The 18,859-nt window shown below is 41.5% G+C and overlaps 1 protein-coding gene across 2 annotated transcripts in view; it reads left to right on the top strand.

The window, feature by feature from the left end:
• The first annotated feature begins 7,814 nt into the window (after window positions 1–7,814).
• slc20a2 (solute carrier family 20 member 2) overlaps window positions 7,815–18,859 on the top strand; it is a 59,137-nt gene continuing 48,092 nt past the window's right edge. The window contains exon 1 of one of the 2 annotated variants that reach the window (XM_049579027.1): window positions 7,815–8,105. The gene's annotated coding sequence lies outside the window, so the exon portion shown is untranslated. Of the gene's footprint in view, window positions 8,106–8,126; window positions 8,261–18,859 lie in introns of those variants that run through there. The other variant, XM_049579028.1, reaches the window with a different exon arrangement.

Genomic DNA, 18,859 nt, shown 5'->3' with positions numbered 1-18,859 from the left:
GTCTTAATATGACTATTGAAATTTAGGTCTGAGTCCAGATTTACACCAATATTTCTGGCTTGATTTGTAGGTTTTAGCATCATGGCGTCAAGGTGAGCACTGACTATTGATCTTTGTTCTTTGGGGCCAAAAACAACTATCTCAGTTTTGTCTGTGTTTAGTTGTAGAAAATTCTGGCACATCCACGTATAGATTTCGTCAATGCGCTTATTTAGCAGATGTAGAGGACTGTAGTCATCTGGTGACACTGTTATGTAAAGTTGTGTGTCATCTGCATAAGTATGGTAGGAGATGTTATGATATTCCATAATCTGAGCAAGAGGGAGCATATAGATGTTGAACAGAAGAGGCCCAAGAATGGACCCTTGAGGAACTCCAATTGAAATTTTTGTTCGCACAGATTCATAATTGCCAAGTGACACAAAGAAATCCCTGTCTTGTAAATAAGAGTAAAGTAGAGTGACATTGTAATAACAGTCATAAGTACATAGTATTTAACTACTCAGTCAAGAAACAGAATACTCAGCCTTCTATCCCAGGCCTGGCAAAGAAATCCAGGCACAAGAAGTTAATTCTTCATGTCTTCATATACGAAACAGTGAAACAGGAAGTGAACCTCATTCTCACCTAAATTACTCAGCAAACTAACTGTGTCCTCCTCTGTGGTGGTGTTAAACCGTCCAGTCTTTGAGGCTGATGATGACGTTCCTGAGCGCAACTGTGCACACAAGGATCTTTGTCTTTTGTTTAGATTATACCTCACATTAGGTTCCACACTGTAGCTGTTCTTTATGAGACTTTTATGCTTTTTTATGCATAACTTAATATAAAAACATAGATCACTACTTTTCAGTGACAAAAACTTAGCTCAGTTTACCCTCAAGTGGTTCTGGTGGAATAAATCTCAAGAATGCAAATAATCCAGATGAAATGTCACACTTCACTGTAGCATAGTAATTCAATACATGTGCTGGGAATAGATCTAGTGCCATATATTGGTTATGAGAGGAATTAAGGGGGTGGGGGCCAGTGGTGTAGGGTACTCATGATGGGCCCCAGTGCAAGTTAGTTACGAGTTAAAAGGCGGACATGTACGCACCACTGGCAACTGTTTATAACAAAAGCCAAATGAATCTAATTAGGGAGCTTTGCTACTTTTTCCTCCTGTGAGTTTCTCTCTTGTCCTTTCTTACTGTCACTTTTCTGTTTAGAAGGTATGACTGCTCACTGGACTTGTAGATGTGCTCAGCTTGTCAGTCCTGATAGATTTTGTGCCTCAAGTAGTTCCTATATGGTATCATCTTGTCACACAGACTTGACCTTAGGCATCATCAACACACGTTACCCAACAATCATCATTGCATACTTGTATATAACAACAATATCAAATAAAGTAAAAAATTACTCATTGAACTGAATCATTTTTAAAAAATATATAGTTTATTCAAAGGTATAGTTCTAAGGTGGCGATCTGAATCATTTGCAAGGCCCCCCATCCCACTGGCCCCAATGCAACCACACTGCCTGAACTGTCTATATTCACAACCCTAGTGGGGGTATCTTAATCTGATTGGGCATATCCCCCATCTTACCCTATATTTGGATACATTTACTCACAGTTAAGGTGAAAAAGAATTAGATTAATGAAGTGAATAAAAAACAGACCTTTATCCTTACATATAATTCATAAAAAGACACATATAAAGACTTGCTGTGTCCGTCCGCTCAGCTGATGAATATACATTTCTGTGTGTGAAAGAAAGGAAGATAACTCAGTGGAAACAGGTTTTCTGGATGGAGCATCCAAACATGGATACCACCGAATGCACACGGGTTACAACTAGTCACAGTGTTAGTGTACAAAAAACTGTGAAAATTAAAGTTTAAATTTTTTGAGGAATATGCATATTTGTCTTCTTGCTGAGAGTTAAACAAGGAGATCCATACCACATTAACACAGGGAAATTAAAGGGAGAGCTAACCTGGCTGTGTCTAAAAGTAACAAAATCCATGTAACAGCATCTCTAAAGGTCACTAATTAAGCTCAGGAAGTCCCTGGGACTAGCCATATGTACACATATAACAAACTTAAAGGACACATCTTCCTATTTTCCTTTTCTGATAACATTCTATGATTGCATTGGAGGATATGTATGCACAATAGTATACATTTTGTCAGTTGTAGTATGTTTAAACATTTTGGGGAGTAACTAGTTATATGTAATGGAGTTGCAGAATTAAATTACAAAATAAATGTAATTGTAATCTGCTAGTTCTGTCATGATTAAGGGAATGTGAAGCAACAACCTGCTCTGTGAATGGGTACCAAGATTATTTTAGGTCAGAGTTAAAGGGATGAAATATAGGGTGGAAACATCTGCATCAAATCTTCATAACTGAAAAATACCAATGGTGAAATGATAAAAAATGAAAGGCAGGCAGTGTCACAGCTACCTCCTATTCCGCCACTAGATGGCAGCAAATATTTGGTGCATTAACTGAGCTGTGTAGGGTTCATTTTAAATGCTTGGAATTTCAGAAAGAGGAAAAGAAGCATCAGGTGTCCCCTCAGAATGTAATGTACAAATTAGGTGTATGTTAAATATCTGACTGGATGAAGAAAAAGGAACAACAGGCTGGTCTAACAGGCACATGGGAAAACATGTAGACAACTGCCTGTCTCCTTCAAATTACATTCATATGCAACTGAGAGAAGAGTGCTGGGGTGGGTGCACAAAGCATGTGACTTTGACACTCGGGACTGGAATGTGTGTCCAGTCTCACACTTCAAGTTACTGTTTACTTTCTCAATATTTAATCAAAACCACAGTCTGTCCCTATCATGAAAACAATTGTTAGTTGTGTAAACATTAAAACAAGAAATGTGGGTATTGTTGTCAGTGTTTAATATGTTCAGTGTCAACTTTATGTCATTGACAAAGGTAATCTGGGCGGAGAAACTGGGGCAGAAGACAAGAGATGTTCAGCATAGACACAGAAGAAAAATCACAAATGAAATTTATGGTATCACTGTAAAATTTCACAGTTAATTTACCAACAGGAATATGTGGTTTTGGGATGTTTCACATGTGAAATAACATTTTATATAAATCTCCCACACAATTTATGAATTCATCCTATATAAAAATCTTGTTTTATACGTGATAACCCACATTTATTTTACGCTCAGTCATTTAACACATCACGTTACTTTTAGTAAACAGTGTCACCAGCCAGAGTCAAAGTGCAAACCAATCCCAGGTTCAATCTGCTGCTGTGTCCATGATTTCTGTAACTTCCTCTTAGATGCATGCTGCTTACACTCTGCCACCTGGTTACTACTTTTAGGTAACGTCTCAACCTCACCGGAGCCCCACTCAACATTTGTATGTAGGGCCCATATGGGTCATAAATGAACAGAAACACTGGCCCTATATGGGATTGTCCACAGCTTCCACAGTGGCCCTATGCCAACTGCCCACATGGTGGAGGGGGGTTTATCCAAGTGGGCCATAGATAAGATGTGCATTTTGTGCCCATACCCACTTCGTAGCCAGGTAGCCCTAACATAGCCTGCATGGGGCCCACTTGATTGAACCCAACTATGTGGGCAACTGGCATGGCGCCATTATGGAACCCACGGGCGATCCCATAAAGGGCCCATTTTAGCACACTTATTACCCACATGGGACCCACATACAAATGTTGTCTGGAGCGCTGTGCCTATAATGTCCCAAACATGGCAAAATAAGAAGAAAATGTAAGCGGGGGGCAGGGTCTTTGTGTATGTTGGCAGTTGTGTGACCTAACAAACTTAACATGAGCCAGCTATCTTTACAGTCAGTGGTGTAAGCGAGGTGTGTACAGGGAGTAACACTATGGCAACTGTTCATCGAAGGACTAAACACTCACAGTACTGTGGGTTATGTAATTGGATTCCCGCATATTGGTGTTAAAAAGTTCAGGAAAGTCGAGTCAGGAGCATTTGTAAAGGAAGGCATTAAGTAAAGAAAAAGAAAAGTGATAATAGCTGATCAAATCTGTGGACTCAACTTGTATTCATGAAGCTCTGAAAAAAAACATGCAGCTATCACATAATTCTGAATGATGACGTCAAAGCAATTATTGATTTTATGAAGCCATAAAGATTATAGCAGACAGGACACATTAAGAGTTTTGTTTGAGTGGTGGGAGGGTATTCAGAAAATGTGGTAAACACCGCACCCAAGCAGACTTGCCTGGACAGGAGGCTTATACAGAATGTACTCCCGTGTGACAAAAGCTAAGTTGCTGGTACTTAATTAATGGCTTTTACTGTTTGCCAGTCCATAGGTTAATTGCGTAACACCAGAAACTTTCGTTTGGTTGTCACTAGTAACATGCGTGCGATCTGCTGCTGAACAATATTGCAAATGTTTCTGATCCACGTGTTTATTGTAACAACACAGACTGTACAGTAAATAGCACTGTCGCCAATGGATACTCAGGTTGGTATGAGAAGACTCCAGGAAAGCAAAGACAAAGAGGATCAATTTCCTGTAACTGTGACGAAGCTGTGATATTTGTTGTGTGGCTGTCAGAGAGCAGACAGTACATCTGAAGCACAAGATGTTGACCCTTCAGTGTTTGATTAACAAGTGCGGCTGTGAGGAAAAAAGTTACATTTACAAGCGTCTGAACAGGGCTGCCGCACTTGGACGAAGAAAATAAATCTTAAAAAAGTCTTTTAAAAAAATGGGAGGATGACTTTAATGAGAGGATCACAGATGAGACCTGAGAGTCATCCATGCAATCTGCATATGTGTCAGACACAGTTCAATCCAATTTAAGAGACAAACTTCATCCATCTCCATCCAGAAATTGATCCAGCCTGTCAACTGTGTAACCAACCCCCAGCAATCCCAATAAGTGGATGTTGGTCTGTCCAGGTTGTAACAGGTTGTGGACTAAGGTTCTGGAAACCTTTCTGTAAATATAAATCACAGACCCAGGAAGCAAGGTGGGCAGTTTTTGGTGTCGCATGTCGTGATTTGAATCTCTCTCGAGCCCAGGTTTATGCTGTGGCCTCTTCTTTTTTTACCAAGTCGTCTCAATCTAATCTGTAATCTAGTCTTCCTACTGTACATTGCTGCTGGGTATAAGGTGAGGGTCAGTGGTGGAATGTCACTAAGTATGTCTACTCAAGTAAAGAGGCACTTGTACTTTCCTTGAGTATTTCTTTTTCACGCTTCTTTCCACTACATGTATTTTAAAGCTTTCAGTATGCTGTAGATTCAGATTAATTATGCAAAATATGAATCAAATAATGAATTATGATATATATTATTATAGGTAATTGGTGCCCGAACTATGGGGTGGGCTTTTCTTGGGGGGCATAAAGCCAGTGCAGGTGGGGAATGGATGAACAGGGACAAAGTATGCAGTGAAATAAAATATAATTTAGGTAAGGAAAATAAACAAGAGTTTTGCTGATGCTGTCCTTTATTTCGCTTAAATTAAACATGGATCCTTGTTTATAAATTGCTTTCCCAAGTGTTCATGACTGATAAAAACTTGTGGGGTGGGAGTCGATGAACTTTTTTCAGCTCCTGAAATGACAGAAAAAGTCTGAGAACCACTGTCATCGCCACCCAGCAGAATCACAAGTAATTAAAATTAGCTCCACCCTTACCAGCTAATTAGAAAAATATTAATTTTTCCAACAAAATGACTCACCTAAAAGGATTCCACCACTCGGCACGTCTCACCCGTAAAAATAATACACAATAAAAGAATGAGGAAGGAACAGCACAATGAGTTTGAGGTAAAGGGACACTCAGTTACTGTACTGTGTGTTATGGCTGGGTCACCTCTGCTCTCCAACTCTGATATGAGGGTATGTTATTTAAAGCAAAGTTTAGATACTGGACATAAAAACATTAAAGTAATATGTATATTAATTAATTCAGCAATATAATATCTGTGATTTTAAAATGGATCATTCTTCTGAAGAAATATTTTACTTTGGTACATTTTAATGCTGGTACTTTTACTGGAAGGTTCGGTATGAATGCAGGACTTTACTTGTAACTGAGTACATCTACACTGTTATTACCTTTACTTATCTGATCCACAGTGAGGGATGGTTCAGTTGAGGCTGCAAAAGCTTAAATGCACTACTCAGGGCTTGTTTAATAAATCCCATAAAGTATGGCAACGATTCCTGGACTATTTTGAACATTTCTATACTTAATTCCTGTTTATTTTAATTATATATTTGTAAATACTCGTGTTAAATTTCTTATATTTTCACGTATCTTTCCTCTCTTGCAAGGAGCACCTGTAACACAAATAATTTCCCCTCGGGGATCAATAAAGTATTTCTGATTCTGAAAAAAGATGCTAAACACCTGCTGCTGATAACCAAAATGCTGTATGAAGATTGTCAGACATTTTGTTAGTTTTTTTCCTGCTTGTGAGTGTTGGTCAGTCCTTCAGGGGATGGAGTGTGTGGGATGTGGGAACTTATGGCTCTAAAAATTATATGTAAATGTTTGAAAACTTAATATCTGACTATATAAATGGGCATTAAAAGACTTCTATCAGTATGTTAAATCTGCTCCCAGACCCCTCAATGACATGATGGTTAACACTGACCAGCACTTCCTGATGCTGTCCTGTGGTATGTTACAGCTGTGGTGGTGTGCAGGTTGAGGGGGTGCATATGGCTGTGAGATCCAGTGTGGAATAACAAGGTAGGCCAAGCTTGGCATGGGTGAAACTTTCGCATAAAGAGTCAGTAAGAGTCGTTTGTTACACCCTAAACACTGGCTGAAGGAAACAAAGTCATGTCTCAACAAGTGTGTTTACAACTGAAAAAGGAAATTATTTCTCATATGACACACACACAGGTGCTGCTGCATAACCATCAAATTTCATAAGGCTTTTTCTTAGAAACCTTGAGGCCACTTAAGGGTAAGTTCAAGGTTGTTTAATTATTCTACGCATTTCAATGAAACTAACTGCATTTGTGTATTTATATTCTATACACTTCAGTCTGGTGTAATTACCCTCCACACGACCCCTCCTTCCTCTCTCCCACCCACTGTTGTTGACTGGCTGGGCCGGTTACGTAACACATTTATGCCTTACGCACGTGGCCACAGCCATAATAGCTGGCAATATTTTTTAAAGGATTAAACATTAGCGTCGACCCAGTGATCATGATGTTCCCACGCAAACCACATTTGACATATGAGGCGTGGAAAAATAGCGAGGTCACGGCAAATACAGGTCCAACAACCTCCGATATATATAATTTATTTAATTTTTGCCACCAAAATGACTGGCTAAAACGGATTCCAGTGCTCGGCACGTCTCAGCCATAAAAATAATCTACAATAAAAGTGTGAGGAGGGAACAGCACAGTGTGTTTGTTACTGAAGAACACCCAGTCACTGTGCTGTTTTATGGCTGGGTCACTTTTGTTTGCGTAAAAATCCACCAAGTAGTGTTATTCGTGAAGGATTTTTGAGACAGATTTTTGAGAGTATGTCATTCAAAGCAAAGTTGAACAAATATTCCTGCTATTAAATTTAATTTTGGTGTTACATAGTGACCACTTGGATGCGTTATGGATAATAAAATCAGATTAAGACGTGCGTAAATGCATTCTTTTTTTTTTTTTTTTTTTTTTTTACTTTTTTTGCCTTAACACATTAATAATATTAATTGTATCCCCCCCTCTCCCCCTATATGGTGTCAGCATGCCCTCAACCGACTGACCACTACTCCTCTCACTCCCCCCTCCCTGTCTCACGCACGCTACCCCCCTCCCTCCCTCCTTCATCCCATAGCTGTCATCCTCAGCAGTGCTCAGACGACGGCTTAATACCAAACGCCCGGATGAGAGCAGCAGCAGGCGACATTCACGGCAACATGGTCGCATGACTCCTCCGAGTCGAGGGCAACCATTCCGGGGGGGCGACGGCCACTGCTGGAATCTGTGACATTTTCGACGCAACCCACGGAGAAACGGTTCTGGGAAAATACAGGCAGCGATAGAGGCGTGGAGGCGGAGAGAGAGCAACGGCACATTTCCCCCCTTGTGGTGTCCTATTTCGTTGGTAAGTACATTTTGTCTGACAGAAAAAAACACATTACCCGTGCGTCTTTTTCCCTCCTCTGTCGACGGGGTTTGTGTCTTGTTTGGTCACTTTCCGTGCGCATTTCTTTGTGGTGAGCGTCCGTGCGTGCTGCGTTTAAGGAGGAACCGGGCCTGGTAAGTGTGAACACAGCGTAAAATAGAAATTCCTCTGTGTTTAAATCAGCTGCTGCAGCTCGTAGCCACGCACTTTAAAGCCTCGCGTGGACAGGAAACACTGTGAATGTTGCATTTCACCACATTTTGTTAAAACACGCTGGTGATATTGTTGCCACTGCTCACGCAACTAAGCGAGTCAATGGAGCTGCTACACGTGTGTGTGCGAGACCACACATCCGATAGCACCAGCTCACAGTGTGGTGGTGGTGGTAGTGGTGTATTCACCGGTCTGAACCAGTGTGGGAAACTAGAGAAGCCAAAAAAAGGCGAGCACTTGGCTCAGAGCGCAGCTTCCAGCGAGCATCTAATCACATCGCTGTTAATCACGCGAGTTCATTTCACTCTGTTGAGCCTTCTCACACACTGTTTGACGACAAGGCGGGTCGACAACTGGGCATGCGCACTGTGCGCTGCCACTACCGCCTCATTGCCCAAAAAGAATAAGAAGTTGGGACTAGCCTTTCCCAAACATCTCTCAAGTGCCTCGGGTCACTTCACTGAGCCGTCATTGTCACGTTGCTGCTGGTGTGTCTACCTTGACGGGCTCTTTGTTTCAGTGCCAGCCAGGCAAACACATGGAAACAAACCTGATCTGCTCACCTACAGATATAAATATATCTGCAATGTGAAGCCAGACAGTTCAGTATGTTCCTGCCTCTGAGGTCCCACCTGCTTGTTCAGGGCGAGCCTCTTCCTTTGTCACATCACAGATAACTGTTTTCCAACAAGAAAGAAAAATCACAAACACTGGAACATACACAGAGGGGTGGAAAGAATAACAGGAAGACACTGCAAAATAAGTATTCAGATAAAGTACTATAGTACAAATAGGAATACCACACTGTAAAAAGTGATGAGAATGTTACTGAAGACCGTCTTTTTAGCAAAAGTAAAAGTACCCAATGCAGATGTTTTACTATTAGATTATTATTGTGGATGTGAATTTTGCTGTTGTAGCTGACGTAGGTGGTGCCATTATAACTACTGACTACTGCTATGTAGTGTTGGGTAATTCACTATAACAGTGTATTATATTTTTTAGGTTCATCATGTTTCTTTAAGTAAAATATTAATGTGTAAAGTAACTAATTATGCTGTCAAACACATGTAGTGGAGTAAAAAGTACAGTATTACTAGTGTTGTTCCATTACTAGTATTGGAAATGCCTTCTATGCTGCCTAAAATGCTGGATCTGGTATTGGCGAGTACGGTAGTCTGTAAAACCTGATTTGACACCATTTGATTTGATATATTTATTTTGAACATTTAAAAACTAATAATAGAATAAAATACAATCAGTAGAAAGTCGGGCGGCACGGTGGTAGAGTGGTTAGCATTGTCGCCACACAGCAAGAAGTTGGGGGGTTCGAACCTAGGGTGGGGGAACATGGGCCTTCAGCATGGGCCGGTACTCTGGCTTCCAACATGCAGGATAGGTTAATTGGTGACGCTAAATAGGTAGGTAGACCCGTAGGTATGAGCGTGAATGGTTGTCTGTCTGTATTTGTTAGCCCTGTGATAGTCTGGTGACCTGTCCAGGGTGGCCTATCGCCCAGTGTCAGTTGGGATAGGCTCCAAAAGTAGTTTCACACTCGGATAAAATGTCAGTTTTCCCTGAAATCTGTTCTCTGTGTAAAACAGTAGCCTACAGGAAGTTGCACGGTGCAGCCACTTAACTACTGTCTAAGAGCGACGAAACAAAAGATTGACATTCGGTAAATCATTCAATGTTAGCCATTTGCAAAATGTCAGCAATATTGACACCAGTAAAAAGGCAACATGTACAGTATGCAAGGCTTTTTTTAAGGGTTAGTATTATACAGCTGTTGATTTATTTTTAATGCAGTGATATTGGATCAGTACTTGGTATCGGCTGATACACAAACATCGTTATGAGGAAGACAGGAATGGAGTCAGAACATCTCTAAATATTACCATCTAAAACGTAGTTGAATGGAGAATGAAGAAAGCACAAAATGGAAATGCTTTAGTAAAGCACAAGTACCTCAAACTTGCACTCTGGTATAGCAGTGAAATAGATGTATTTAGTAACGTTTTGCTGCTGTAATGTAGAGCCTACACAATCTGCCATAAAGGGTGATGTGACTCGGGGTGACCTCTAGCTCACCTGAAAGAGTCTGCGCCTTTATTGTTAGAAATCACATTATATTGTCACATGTTCCTGTTATTTTGACCGCCCTTCTTATCCCAACTGGAATATGTCAAACGCAATCATCAGATTATTCTTTACATGTGCCCTAACCCACACTAAACGTATCTTATCCTATGGGCAGTGGAAGTACACAGCAATCATGCAGCCAGAATAGGTTTTGCGAGTTAATGATTAATCTGCATATTACGATAAGAGAGTGAGAGAGAAGAAAAAGAAGAATGCTGGTGCGCCGCCTGACATGTTTTTCTGTCAGTTGTCTCTCTTTAAAGCGTTGCTGAGACACTGTAACATCAGTGCTTTTACACAGCGGGTGCTCGTAAACCTGAGGAAACACACACTCGCAGTGATTGCTGTATCTTGTCTAGCCATAAAGATTATAAGGAAGATATGAAATCGCATTATGATAAGATAGGCTGATTAATAACTTCCCTGTTTTTACACACCTTTTATGCTCGGGTGAACACATGAGTGCACAATCTGGGGCTTCTGTTGACCAGCTCGTGTGATAAGGACCGCAACGACAGCCTCTCCCTCTCCTATGATCCGTGCATTGCTTAGAAACCCACCTGTCTATGAAGAAATTAAATGGCCTTAGATTACTTTTGCAGCTCCTCGCACCCTTCATACACATTTTAATCTTGTGGCACTCTTGAAGGGCTTTATGAAAATTCAAAGTTCTTGCACCCACACACTTTAATCTCCTGTTTTGCATTTGAAGCCACCTGTTTCGCTTTCCAAGAAACATTTGAGTCAGACTTGTGTGCTGAACCTCAGGAAGCGTCGCTGCAGTGATGCTGTCTCATCAGGCAGCTTTGGTAGAGAGGAAAAAACACTAATGTTACCGTTGTTGCCCTCCTTTTGACTGAGCCTTAATTAAAATTTTCTATCACTACCTTGTGGAATTAAGGTGGGTTCACAGACACAGTGGGGACAGATTCAATTTATATGTTGACTGTACTTTGACCTGCCCTTTGTGAGTGTAATCCTTTTGGGAAAAAAAAACAATCGAGGCAGAGTGATTCACACTAAATTGGCAGTTCCGTGGCGGCAGGGTGCAGCCGCAGCTTAGACCACACCGTCAATAGAGCCTCTCTTTTATGCTAACCCATAAATCCGAATGCTTCATAGCAGACACAGAGCAGTGCATATTTAAACAGCAGTTAAGTCAGGCAGCTTAAGCCTGTGTTTTGGAGGTTCTGTGTTGAAGGTAGCTGTCAGTGGAGGAAGGGAGGTATGTGTACATTGTGTAATGTTTTCATGTTCAACACAGAGCTGAGAGAGCGGAGTCAGACCAGTTTTCATGGAGGTGTGCTTTCTCGGTACACGTGCACAGGCAGCTTCGGTTTCTAAGAACTTTCTGCCATCTATGACTCCACCTTTAGTTCCAGGTCAATGTTAAATTCACCCAAGGCCTCTCACTGAGTGGCGAGAATGTCCTTTGTGAGCAGGCAGGTCACAAAACATTACTTCACAGCCTCCGTCAACGCAGGGTGTACCTTTTACGCAAAGACTTTATGTGCAGTGTTTTATCACTGAGGCAGTGCATAGTTCGCGGTTCAAAAGCCATATTTTCATAATCAGGGACAAAGAATTGGAACAGTATATTCAGTAACCAGTTAGTCGATAGAAAAAGTAGCGACAATTTAGTATTTAAGAACTGAAATCACACACAAATGTCCAAATATATGCTGTCTGCCTCTTCTTGTTTATCTTAGACATGTGTTTTAGATATAGCTTGAACAGTACTCAGTTTTGTGGCTAGTACTGCTATCTTATTTTAGTTTGACGGACAAACTCGGTCATGGAGACACTGTTTCCAAATAACCTCAAACGTATTTTTGGCATTCCTCAGGGATCCCATGGATTCTCAAAACGTCTATTAACCAAAAAATAAGGCTTTATTTGGAATTAAAATGTGCTGAATCAATCCTTTTAAAAGTCTTAAAAATGTTCGGACATGGGAAATAGGATTTAATGGACCATTTTTTCCTCAAGTATGGACGTATGGAGTCCATATTTTAATGAATCGTACCTTCGTGGAGTGAAGCAAACGTGTCAGGTATTCGAGAGGAAAACACTTTGGACCATTTTTTCCTAACGTTGTAAAATCGCAAAAAATAATTGGTAACATTTGATCTAAAAAATGAAAAAAAAACTGAAGGCCTCTTGCATGAACATCAACAGATAAACAACCCCCACATTTTGTTTTCAGGTGGGATGCTCAAAGCAGAGGATCTACCGATTGCTAGCTAGCTGTCATTGTACTTGGACAACATGGGGAAGTGCAAATTCAACTACACTGACTTTTTAAACCAAGATTTCCCAACAGGGCTGAAACTGGTGCATGGCAATGCACTCGAGGCTGAGTGTATTTTATGCAAAATGTTTTTCAATCTTGGCACAATGGGAATGAAGGGGTTGGAATCCCATATGTGGAGTGAGAAACACAAAGAAAACTCACTAACAGATGTCAGGTATTTCCCAGTTCTGCTCTGCCCTTGTCTCCGCCACAAGGCAAAAGTCATGTTTTGTGTTACAATAAACAATTAGGCCAAAATGTCTCCAACCCTAAGTAATTGCTTTCTTCAATTAGCTATGGTGAAATTGGTCTTCAGTTTAATCTCATGTGGCATTAAAAAGTCTTAAATCTAACATGCCTTTAGGAGCCATGTTCTTGCACTGCAGTGTCTCGCCTCTTATCATCTAATGCATGGGTCTGGTTTTAGCTCTGTACTGTTTGTCAGGCAAAACAAAGACTTCACCCTTTGCTCCCAGAAATTCTGATGGGGATTTTCTCTGTTTTTGTTGACATTTTTAGCCATGCGAGTGGTATGGCCCCTAGGAAAGGCAATGTCTGTCAGTCCACTACTTTGGTCCAGACTGAAATATCTCGACAATTATCAGATGGATTAGGAGGACATTTTGTACTGACCTGCATGATCCCCAGAGGATGAGTCGTAATGGCTTTGGTGATCCTCTGACTTTGCTTGTAGCTGACTTATTTTGTCTCAGGCCTCCCTGAGATTGGCCTCTAGAGTTGATTGCTGTGATTCAGAGCACCTGTCCCAGTTACATGCCATTTGAGTGACTGCTGTATTTTATGCTGAGGAAGACAGAGTGTCAAAACGTTGATTGAAATAAATACATCAGAGTGTGCAGCTTTCCCATTCTTTTTTTCTGTCACCACCATGAGGTTGACATTTGTGGGTTTGAGTGAAATGTGTCGACAGCTGTTGGATGGATTGCCTTGAAAGATTCAGACATACTTGCTCCCTTCAGGATGGATCACATCCGACTGATCCCTTAATTTTCCCTGTAGTGCCATCATCAAGTCAAATGTTTAATTTGTCCAGTACATCATCATCAGGTGGAGTTTGTGTTAGGGCTGCACAATGTTTTCTTGTCATTGCATTGTTAACTTGCCAGTAAACGCATCATGAAAGACTGCGATGTTACACTCAGGTATTTTTTGATTTAGCTTCTAGTCTAGTCTTTCTTTTGGTTCCTTTTGTGTTCAGTTTGTTCAGTAAAGGAATGTTGAAAATATTTTCCTTAGTCTCACAGACCTGTATTCATGTCTTATTTAGACTGAACAGTTAGCTGATGAATCAATAAGTAATTGGCAGATACATTAGTAATGAATATAATTGTTAGTTGCTGCCCTACAGCGTAGCATAAAAGCTGTTAGCCCAGCTGATGCTACACTACAGACGGCTTTAGCATTTAGAAGTGGAACAAAAAAAAAACCAAAAAAACGACCTTGCTCTTGTGGATTAACGTGAGAAAAAGCAATGTATGGAAAATGCACAGGAGTGGCTTCTGGTTTCCATGACGGTAGGGCCCCGTGCAGGCTGGCCCTTCTGCCAGTGGGTGTGACTCTTGTCTCTGTGGGCGGAAAGGCAGTTGGCACCAGGGCCTTTGGTGTCACAGTCAGAGAACAGTCTGTCTCTCTGATCGGCCCACTTCGCCCTCGGAGCACAATCACACTGTTATGTCTGAGCCCTCCTTCGCCATGGCAACATCACATGATAGCACAGATAGAGTGGGAATCCGATTCATGCTGCGTGTCTGTCTGCTTGTAACAGTATTGCTTAATCCATGTTAGTGCTGAGGAACTGGTTAAGCAGGTTATTGATCATGAGGCGCTGATAACGTGTCTTTTCATGTGGCGGGTCAAAACGAGCGCAGCGGACAAAAGAGAGCAGGAAAGGTTGGCGTGAGAGGTTTGATAGTGTTGTTGTTCAAGGAAACCGGGAAGAGCGCACATTAGGAAGCTGCCGTCAGACAGTGATGGAGAAAGATGCTGAAAACAAACTTCAGAGCAGCAGTTTTTTCAGACATCACATTTCCGTGGGCCTCTTGATGATTTAATTTCAGCGCTGCTCCAGGGTCAGGGCACCAGTAAAGCTCGGGGAAATAATCAAAACCATTTCAGCTCTTAATTAGACTACTTTACAACCACAGCTTTAGTGTTTGTTTCTCAGTATTCAACCAGATCTAAGTTGCCTGGATTCAGAAATACTTGAGGCTGCATTTATACACTTAAATATTTGTGGTTTGCACACATGTATATGTATGCAGCTGGTTTCAGGGAACTCCTGTCTAGTGGCAAGCGTACAACCGATAAAAATGCTGGCATCCCATAATAGTCTTCTGTCCTCCTGTTACCGCTGTCACGTAGGCCTGCATTCTTCTTTGACCCTAAAGTGAGCCTTAATAGCTCATAATGCTCAGATTCTTTACCGACATGTCTTCACTGAACGATTGCGGTATTTTTGAAGGTTTCTTCTGTCTTCTTGACAAATATCAGCATTTAAAGTCAGCATTGACTCAGTTATTTAATCACGCTGGCGGCCATAGGCTTCCCGGTAGTTCCCCCCTCTTGGTTGCTTTGAAGCGAGAGACCCTCACTTAAATTGGCAAGGGTGACGCATACAGGAAAACCTCTATTCTTTAAGTTATGGCCTCCTTAAATACAAAGTCTCTAGATTACTCTCATAAAAAGGAAACCCATACCAATTTGTAAACAAACAATTAGTCATTTATTACTCCTAGGTAATGTGTGACTGCTCATGGCATTTGCATGGTTTTCTTTGACCTGTTGTGTGTTTTTGGCTGTGTTTGTCCTCTCCACTCGGGTCATGAGAGCCGTTCTGTAGTGTTTCTGGTGGCCTTCTGTAAGCGGCAGGGTCCGTATCAAAGCGCTGTCACACAGAGCGTCTCTTGTTTGGGTGCTGGCCTGGTGTTAACTATGCTAATGACAGGCTTACTGCTGAACTGTGAGGCATTGTGCTTTTATTTATGGGAGGTAGAATGGACATTATTTTCCTGTTCTTCTTTCTCAAGTACATTTGTTCAGCAGCACCCAGGGCTTGCCTGACTTTAATGAGTCATTTTTGCCACTAAGGCCTGGGGTCAGTTTGAGGTTTAGGAAAACTTCTGATGGCAAAGCACTATTGGAAATACTGAGAGAAGCTTGGGAAGAGTTATTCTTGGCATTCGGGATGGTCTGTCGGGTCATTTCAGCGACACATGTAGTTATTTTTGTGTCTGGTGGATACAAATCTATGCGTCTGTTACTTACAGATTGCCTCCAGATTTCCATATAGCAAGTCCCACCTCGCTCATGAACGGTTTGGCCTTAAATGTATGGGACATCCAGAGCATTAATGTAGCGGTGAACCGCTATTTGTTATGTAAAGATATAGTGAGTAATAGCATCTTAAGCAGAGAATGAAGTCATGGTATCCTGTGTGTGTGATCTGTGGTTTGTGGTTCTGTGGTTTGTTGTAAACCAGTCCAGCCACGCATGCATGTAAGTGCATGTGTGGCACTGGCTAGCTCATCACAGCCACTCTGCACCGCGCTTATACTGTGGTTACTAGTGCTTGGTATTGACCCAATTACGTCAGTGCAATAGAGTACTTATTCCTGTTAAATCTATCTGTGCCGAATGTTGAAATGTAAGAGCGCTAAGAACGCCAGGTTTAGACAAGAGGCGGATGTGCTGCAAAGTGCCCTAAAGGCTGGAGGCCAGTCAGGGAGCTCCGAGGCCGGCCGTGGAGTTTTGCAGAGCCACTAGGTTTAACTCCAGAGGTGCTCTGAAGCTTGGAAACTAGCGATGAAGCTGCATGGCTGCTCCGTTAACTTCCCAGAGAACCAAAACTATCACTGCAGTGCTTATCTACCGCGATAGTTTAGAAAAAAGCCGAGCAGGAGAACTGCTTTGTAGTCTACTATGTCATCCCTGTAGCTTGTTCATAAAATACATTTTTGTTATACATCAGAGACAGGACTGAGGGACTGAAAAAAGGTACCGGTACAGGTACAGGTACTGGTACTGGTACTGGTGTTGGTTCAAATGTGACCATTACCCAACCCTAGTGATTACCACTGACTGGAGATGCCGTCATTGCAGAAGTGTGGCACCCACCCTTCAGTTTCCCCCCTTGGTTATACTGTTAGCTGTGTCAGCACTGTTGCCACTGTTTAGCACTGTAGAGTTAGCACCATTAGCTGCTGTTGAAAATGTGTGCAGACAACTTACAGTCTGAATTTCCCATAGAAGACCTTTAAAGACTGGTAATTCCACTGTGCTGGAAGCTGTCTTGGGAAAAAAATGGAGTTTGATGGAGACAGTTTTGTGATTTTAGTTTAAACGTCAACTACTTATGTGTAGATATTTTCTCAATTAATTGTACAGGCATAAACAAGGCATGTGTTTTTCATTTATCTCTGATGGGGAACGGAGCTATGAAGTTTCTTTTGTTGTCATGAAAGTACGTAGAAATCCTAATGTTTAAACAGGTGTGGGCTGAGCTCACGTGTCCTTTTTAACTCCGCTCTCCTCTAAGTGCAGTGAAGGGTGGGACAAGTCCCAGGAGATGAATGATCGACCTGTCTGCGCAGGTCCACACTGTTGTGTTGATAGTGTAACCGCCTGTTTGCATTCGATTGTACGGATGAGGCCGGGCTCCATGTAAGGATGAGCAGCTGGCTGACTGGTCACTGCACACACTCATGTGACACTGGCTATTTCTAGCCAAATCATTCCTCCTCCCCACTGCCTTTAGCAACAAGAGCAAGTGGTGGATATGTGACACCTCAGAAAGCAGCGAGGCCTGCGAGGTGGGGGCAGTTTGTCAGTGAGGGTTCAGTGGTATCTACCCAGAGGGCCACCTTATGTAGGTGGGAACAAGCAAGGTGGAACAATGGCATGAATGAATGTAAACGACAGATTAAGATAAGAGTGAAATGAAGGTATGGCGCACATCTGTCTGGACAGGACCTCAAGAGATCAGGTGATAGTGATAGTGTCGAGTTCTGGCTTAGTTACTGAACAAATAATTTAAAAATCAGACTTTCTAAATACTTAATTGTCACCTCAACACTTAAACGGGTTACTATATAATCACTGTGACATGTCATTTGACAGTTTAGTTATCTTCTCAATCAGAAATAAAACCCTTAAGCACCCTCAGCACTCCTGCATGTCCGGACTGTAACTGAAGATCTTTGCTGACATGCTTGCACTTTTTACTATGGTATTGATAACCCAGGATTTTTTCAGTGTGCTGGTCAGCAGCATTAGCTGATGTGATTGACATGGTAAACTTAACTTGTCCACACATTCTCAGCATCACCACGTACATGGTTTCTGCAATGGTATGCAGTCATCTTGGTGTCTCTGTATCAACACACTATATAATAGAAGTTTCCCTGTGTAAAGTAGATGTTTGGTTACATTATGGAGAAATCTAAGAAGCGATACTGACCCTCAAACATCCAATAAGTGTGATCAGTTAAGGCAACACCTCATACTTTGTATATAACATCTCAGGCACAGACCAAATTTATTACTGTAACGGATTTGTCCAATAATGTGAAAGTTCAAACACTAATGCACTGCAGAAGTAAATTACGTCTGTGGTTTCATTTACAAGACATTTAATTGTACAGTGTTGAGGAAATACTATTGTGATCACACAGGATGGCTGTGCTGAATCATGTACGCTGTAACAAGCTGAGCCTGAATAACACGGCATTAGAGGGTTTTTCCTTTTTAAAGGGGAATTAATCAGCGTATTCAAACTGAGTGGAAGATATGATTAGTGATCTTATAAGGTCTAGTTTCCCTCCTTTTTAATAATGGTAAATTGTATAATCGGCCCTCTTTAGATCTGTGGCAGTCCAAACAGAGAAATGAGCACAGTTTTTGGAACGGAGCCTGGAAAATGCACTGGCACCAAAAATACTTCTGTACTACAAGAACCCCTGGGGAAAACACTGAAAGTGGAGTGTGTGCGGAATAAAAAGGTCCTTCGGCTAAGATGCTTTTCTAGGGTAATGTCAGGCCTTTAAACCTGCGGGAGACAAGGATTAAG

The sequence above is a fragment of the Epinephelus fuscoguttatus genome, linkage group LG6 (genome assembly GCF_011397635.1).
Source record: "Epinephelus fuscoguttatus linkage group LG6, E.fuscoguttatus.final_Chr_v1".
In the NCBI taxonomy this organism is placed as follows: domain Eukaryota; kingdom Metazoa; phylum Chordata; class Actinopteri; order Perciformes; family Serranidae; genus Epinephelus; species Epinephelus fuscoguttatus.
Note: the sequence above shows the minus strand (reverse complement) of the source record. Positions and strands in the feature narration are given on the sequence as shown.